The following is a 7,500-nucleotide window of genomic DNA, read 5'->3' as shown; positions in this document are numbered from 1 at the left end:
GTGTGTGTGTATGAACAGACATGCTGTGTACGAACAGCCATGCTTGTGTACGAACAGCCATGCTACATGGCAGTGAAACATGGGCTGTGACTGCTGAGGACATGCGTAAGCTTGCAAGGAATGAAGCCAGTATGCTCCGCTGGATGTGTAATGTAAACGTGCATACCCGTCAGAGTGTAAGTATCTTGAGAGAAAAGCTGAACATAAGAAGCATCAGTAGTGGTGTGCAAGAGAGACGATTGCGCTGGTTTGGACATGTGGTGAGAATGAATGAGGATAGCTGCGTGAAAAAGTGCCACTCCCTAACAGTTGAGGGAACCCGTGGAAGAGGTAGGCCCAGGAAGACCTGGGCTGAGGTGGTGAGGCAAGACCTTTGAACATTGGGCCTCACCGAGGCGATGACTACTGACCGAGACCTTTGGAAATGTGCTGTGCGTGAGAAGACCCGGCAAGCCAAGTGAGATCGTTGCCAGGGCCCCTGGACTGGCTCTTGTGCGGGTGGCACATAAGATGTACCATCCTGAGCATGACCGTTGCCAGTACCGCCTGACTGGCCCTGTAGGGTTTTCGAGCGAGATCGTTGCCAGTGCCCCTGGACTGGCTCTTGTGCGGGTGGCACATAAAAGACACCATTTCGAGCGTGGCTGTTTTCGTGCGGGTGACACGTAAAAGCACCCACTACACTCTCTGAGTGGTTGGCGTTAGGAAGGGCATCCAGCTGTAGAAACTCTGCCAAATTAGATTGGAGCCTGGTGTAGCCATCTGGTTGCACCAGTCCTCAGTCAAATCGTCCAACCCATGCTAGCATGGAAAGCGGACGTTAAACGATGATGATGATGATGATGGGTTGGACGATTTGACTGAGGACTGATGAAACCAGATGGCTGCACCAGGCTCCAATCTGATCTGGCAGAACTTCTACAGCTGGATGCCCTTCCTAACGCCAACCACTCCGAGAGTGTAGTGGGTGCTTTTATGTGCCACTGGCACGAGGGCCAGTCAGGTGGTACTGCTATTTTACTGGATACTGGATGGTTTCCTTGTTGAAGCTCCTAGGAGCCTGTTCGCAGGTCCTCTTCCACTAGTACAATTGATTTGTCGTGTGTGATACAACACTTCGACAGCTGTAGCTAATCGTAACAGACAGGGTCAAATTTTGCAGGAAGCTCCTTCCAGTGTGCACCAAGCCTGTTCTTGAAGGCATTGACTGATGGTGCTACGACCGCATTGTTTGGCAGACTGTTCCATGTGGCGGTCGCACGCTGTAGGAAAAAGCAGCTTCTCATGTTGTGCGTGCAGTGTGATCTTTCTAATTCTCAGGCTGTGTCCTCTCGTATTTCTGCCTTGGAAGTAGTTCAATTTGGGGGCGTTGTTGGTCAGGTACAGGCCGTGCATATGTTTATACATGTTGATTGTATCCCCTCTATTTTAAATAAATACTTTTATTATAAATCTTCCAATACATCATTCTCTTTCTAAAAAGTTAGTGATAATTGAATTTCATGGAATGGATCCTGAGTGCTCCGTACGGAATTTACACAAAAACAGAAACAGCAAATGATCCAGCCATGTGGGAATATTACGAACTCGATGCTCAACCGAAAAAAATTAAATATAGAGTTATGTCCCTTATCCCAGAGAGAGGGAGAACTCCATTGCGCGCGTGTGTGTGTGTGTGTGTATGTATGTATGTATGTACAGGGTGGCCTGTAAGTCCCTATCCGTCTATATATTATCTTCAATTAAGCTTGTATTATAAAGTCTTTAAACAATAACCTGCTGCTATGTCAAGGGAAATGTCTCACAGAACATGGGTTGCATAATATACAGCAAGAATGAGGAACAGCACACATATATATACTGGATACATAAGATATACGGAGGGGTAGGGACTTAAGGGCCACCCTCGCCCTGTCTGTATGTATATCCTTCTCTTATTAATTTACAATATATTTTTGACAGGCCACCTCCTTGGTAGCAAGGTTGTGAAGGAAAGTGTCTTGTTTTTGTTCATCGTCCTTTAAATTTTAAGATGTGACAGATTTTTATACTCCCATATATTGTGGTCATTTGTTGTGCATGAATGAACGGTAAATAAATGCTAAAAGAATGTATTTTCAAATCCTTTATTCACTGCATTTGCTTATATTTAAAATAAATTGTATTAAAGATTTTCAATGCCTGTCAAAAGTCACTGCTATGGTCCCTGTAAGAAGTGAGAAATGTTGGTACTTCTACTGTTGACCCTTTAGCATTTAAACCGGCCATATCTGTTCTACCTGTTTATGTTCCAACAAGCCAGAGTTGACCTCTTACACCTGCCCTACAATGTCACTCTAAAAGCAAACAATCACGTCTTCAAAATTTGAAAACTGTGAGAGAATGCATGACAAATTGAAAGTAACATCACATTCAACAGAATAATCTGCATGATAAAGGGTCAAGTCACAATTTACAGAGAAGGACCCACAACTATCAATGGGATTGCTTTGTCCCCTTATGAACACGTTTATGAGAAGTCAATTTACCATGTTGAGTGAATGACCTACCACAGATATCACAGTGATATGGCTTCTCTCCTGTATGGAAACGTTTGTGAGTAGCTAAGTTGCCACTTTGAGAGAATGATTTACCACAGATATCACAGTGATATGGTGACTCTCCTGTATGGAAACGTTTGTGCCTGGTGACGAGTATGGCTGAAGGGAATGATTTACCACAGACACCACAATGATACAGCTTCTCTCCTGCATGAATATGTCTGTGACTAATTAAGTTACTGCTTACAGAAAAGGATTTACCACAAATGTCACAGTGATATGGCTTCTCCCCTGTATGAATACGTTTATGATAAGTTAAAGCACTTTTGCAAGAAAGTGAATTACCACAGATATTACAGGAATATGGTGTCTCTCCTGTATGAATACATTTGTGAAAAGTTAAAGTACTTTGGTGAGAAAATGATGTACCACAGACACCACAGTGATATGGCTTCTCTCCTGTATGAGTAGGTTTGTGTGTAGTCAAGCTAATTTTTTGAGAGAATGATTTACCACAGATGTCACAGCGAAATGGCTTCTCCCCTGTATGAATACGTTTATGATAAGTTAGAGCACTTTTGCCAGAAAGTGATTTTCCACAAATATCACAAGAATATGGAGTCTCTCCCGTATTGGTATGTATGCATGTGTATATGTCTATATCTATATATAATGTATGTATGTACATATGTATGTATGAATGTATGCATATATATATATATATATATATATATATATATATATATATATATATATATATATATATATATATATATATATATAAATAAGCATTTTGGACTAATAGGTATAATTCGATTAGTGTATTTAAATGTTGCATAGAGCACCAATACAGTTTAGGCTGCCTGTTGTCATCTGCAGTTGTGGCATATTTCCATTGGATCTACTTCAAGAACTTGGTCGTGTCAGTTAGGGGAATATTAATTAAGTAACAAGAAGATGGATTTGGTATTGAATTTTATTCTACACTACATTCGTTTCAACCTGTCCTTGTATTGCCCTTTATGTGTGCAACTCCGTTCAACGTGTTGTGTTGCATAATTTTGCAGTTTGGTTCTCATCAGGTACATCGATAAAGTTGTGTCTCGGTAAAGATCTTGAGTGTCGGCTGCCATGTTGTTATATGCCCATCTAGTTAGGGGAACGAATGTTGTACAGAATGAAGTTTAATATCAAACCCTTCTTCTCATTACTTAATATATATATATATGAATTAGAATGATTATAAAACCTAGATTTCCAAATTGTAGCAGATGCACCAATATATATATGTATGCATGTGTGTATGTATATATATATATACATATTATCTTTCTATCTATCTATCTATCTATCTATCTATCTATCTATCTATATACTTTATTTAAAAGCAGCAGAAATATGACGAAAGACTAACTCGGAGTTTTACGTTCCCAATCATCGGACAGTTTTGTTAGACAAAACTGTCCGATGAACGGGAACATGGAACTCCAAGTAACAGTCTTTTGTTATATTTCTGCTACTTTTAAATAAAGCATATTACTCTACCTCTGGTATTTGAGTACTCTTTTTTCCACCTTGTTGCACATTTTATGTGCTTACTCCGGTATCTATCTATCTATCTATATATATATATATACACACACACACACATACATATATAATATATATATTATATTATATATGGTAATCATGCTATTCATGTTTAATGCCAATCAGGAACCATGAGAACCTCGTATTAAGTAATTAAAAAAAAAGTAATTATGCGAATTTTATACATTTTTTTTTCTTTACAATTTCCCTTTTTCAAATTCAGATTTTTAATCCCGCCTAATTTTATGAAGAAATTATTATTTCTCCTGAAAAGCTGCCATCTCAAAGGACCAAAAGCATGTCTACTCACATACATTTATTCATACAGGCACAAAGATATGTACATATATAATTTTATACACACGTTTGTGAAAGTGCATGTATATATACGAACACGGGCACATGCATGTGTGTATGTGTGTGTGTGTGTAAACGTATCCATATATACATACATGCAAACATTCATACACATGCACACGTATGTATATGTATGTTTTTGTGAATATAAATATACAATTACAAACGTACGTATATGTACACACATACACACGCATATATATATTCATAGACAAACATATAGCCATGCCCCCCCCCCACACACACATATGCACAGAGGCACAGAGGCACGTATATATTGCAGGTAAATGAATGAATACATATGCTCGTGCGCCTGTGGGTATGTCAGATATGTTGTGTTTGGTATCTGGTTACGTGAGTTCATGCAATATGTGATGACAGTGTGGAGGTGAAGTCGGTAATGTTTCTACATGTCTATTGTGATCGGATGCTTTGCCAAAAAAGCAGACGATACAATCCGCCATTTTGATGGGGTCATTATTTAACGTTTTAGTTATTTCAAATTTATGGGAATATGTCTGTCTTCCTTTGTCTGTCTGTCTCTCTCTCTCTATCTATCTAGCTATCTATCTATCTATCTATCTATCTATCTATCTATCTATCTATCTATCTATCTGTCTGTCTGTCTGTCTGTCTATCTATCTTTATCTATCTATCTATCTATCTAATGACCAATCGACGAACCAACGTATTTGCTAACATACGCATTTATTTATACCTCTATGTATGTATTTATGTAGCTGTCTATGTTTTTCTAACTGTCTGTCTGCCTGTCTGTCAGCCTGTCCATCTGTCTGGGTCTGTGCGTGTGTATGCATATATGTGTGCATGTAGGCACATGTGAGTGTGCCTGTGTGCACGCGGTGCACGTGTGTATATGTTTTTATATGACTATATAATCTAATATATCTCTCCATTACTTTCTCCTAGTCTTCTTCACACACGTATATATATATATATATATATATATATATATATATATATATATATATATATGTATATAGACGTGTGTGTGTGTACTAGTATCTTCTTTAGCTGTCATAATTATCTACACAAAACATGTCTAGCTGCCGCCCTGCTCATGTGACCCTTATATATATATATATATATATATATATATATATATATATATATATATATGTGTGTGTGTGTGTGTGTGTGTGTGTGTGTGTATATATATATATATATATATATATATATATATATATATATATATATATGTGTGTGTGTATATATATATATATATATATGCACATCTGTCTCTGTGATTGCGTGTGCGTATATGTATATATATTATGTACGTGTGTGTGTGCGTGTGCACGTGTGTTTATGTTTACCAGTAAGTTGTTACAATATTGGAAGGTGAATGCATCCAGCTCTTATCTCTAGCTCAACCTAGCCCTACATTAAGTTGGGTGGAGTTTCAATTCGTATTTCAAAGCTGTAAGGCACATACAGATCATATGTCTAACTATGCACTTATGCACATAGTTCTTCTGTAATTGCAGTTGCAATCTCTAAGAAAATCAAACGTTAGTCTACCGAAATTTAACCCTGCACCGGAATACGTTTTTGCTATCATCGCCAAAAATTCCAGACGAGTTCTCAGTTCACCATCCTGTTTCAATTTACAGTTGCAAAATAGAGCGATGCTAGTTTAAATTAATGCTTCACCTGGATATGTTAAGGCTATTCACAGTAAAAATAACAAACTAGATCAGATTTTGATATACTCTCAGAATATATTTCAATATTCTTTTGCAAATAAATATTGCGTCATATTGTTTACACCTTGCGATTGATCATGAATGTTTGATATTTACAAAAATAGAGGAGTTCTTTCGAAGGATCTCTGGAGAAACGTTACACGACAGGATGTGTATCTCGCAGATTAGCGAATCTCTCCAGGTCAAGCCGTTACGTCTTGGCATTGAGGAGTCACAACTCTGGTACTACCGATATGTAATTAGAATGTCACAGGAATTTGCGCAAGGCAGATTCTTCAAGCTTCACTGACCGGCAGGAGACCTAGCAATAGATCAAGAGCGAAATGGTTGGATAATATCCATAAACCAGTTGGTCACGCATAGGAATCCAACTTCATTCATATGTAATGACGGTTACTTCTGATCGGACCCTATGGAGGAATTACTCGAGGACCTTCCCAAGAACATTCAGCGGAGACGATAGGTGGATGGATTGACTGTCAGAACAAAATTGCAGAGAAGTTCTAAAGTTGCCATCTTTGTGGTTATAGTTGCAAAGTTATGAGAAAGTATAACAATAATCTGCCGTAAATTAATATTGTTGCAGACGATATTAATGCTGCCACTGCAAAATATTGATTTCAAATTTTGGCATAAGACCAGCTAGTTCGGTGGAGTAAGTAGATTACATCAACCTCAGTGTTCAACTGGTACTTATTTTATCGACCCCGAAAGGAAGAAAGGCAAAGTCGACCTCGGCGGAATTTGAACTCGGAACGCAAAGACGGGCGAAATACCAGTAAGCATTTGCTCGGCATGTTAAACAATTTTGCCAGCTCGCCGTCTTACCATTACCATGCTGCTTTGATTTGTGGTTGTACTTGAAAAGTTATGAGAAAATAACGATTGCTTGACATAAATTAATATTGCAGCAGATAATATTAATGATACCATAGCAAAGAATGGCAAACTTCGAACAAATAAGGCTGTCTGTTTTGCGAATCTTCCCCACAAGGGTAGCAATGATAGAATTTAGTTCAAAGAAATATTGTCTGTTTGATGCCAAGAAAATATTCGTTTGTTAACCTTGCTCAGTGTTTGATACGTTTTATTCATTGAGAAATCTGGGTAAGATGATGGCGGATTAAAGTTTGACTGTTTATCTCGTGATTCTTACACATGTAAAAATTAACACTTTCTTCTCCAAGCCTAAATTCGAGACCGAATCTAAGAATTCTCGGTCGCGAAAACAGGTTTTCTTTGTCCTATCAAAAAGGGATTGATTATCTCCCTTTGACCTACGATCT

General features: G+C 38.1%; 1 protein-coding gene across 1 annotated transcript in view; it reads right to left on the bottom strand.

Moving 5' to 3' along the window:
- The window catches only part of LOC106876113 (uncharacterized), a 187,355-nt gene that overhangs the window by 61,698 nt on the left and 118,157 nt on the right, over window positions 1-7,500 (bottom strand). The gene's annotated exons all lie outside the window — the stretch shown is intronic.

This window comes from Octopus bimaculoides, chromosome 27 (genome assembly GCF_046866305.1).
Source record: "Octopus bimaculoides isolate indiv1 chromosome 27, ASM4686630v1, whole genome shotgun sequence".
Lineage (NCBI taxonomy): Eukaryota > Metazoa > Mollusca > Cephalopoda > Octopoda > Octopodidae > Octopus > Octopus bimaculoides.
Note: the sequence above shows the minus strand (reverse complement) of the source record. Positions and strands in the feature narration are given on the sequence as shown.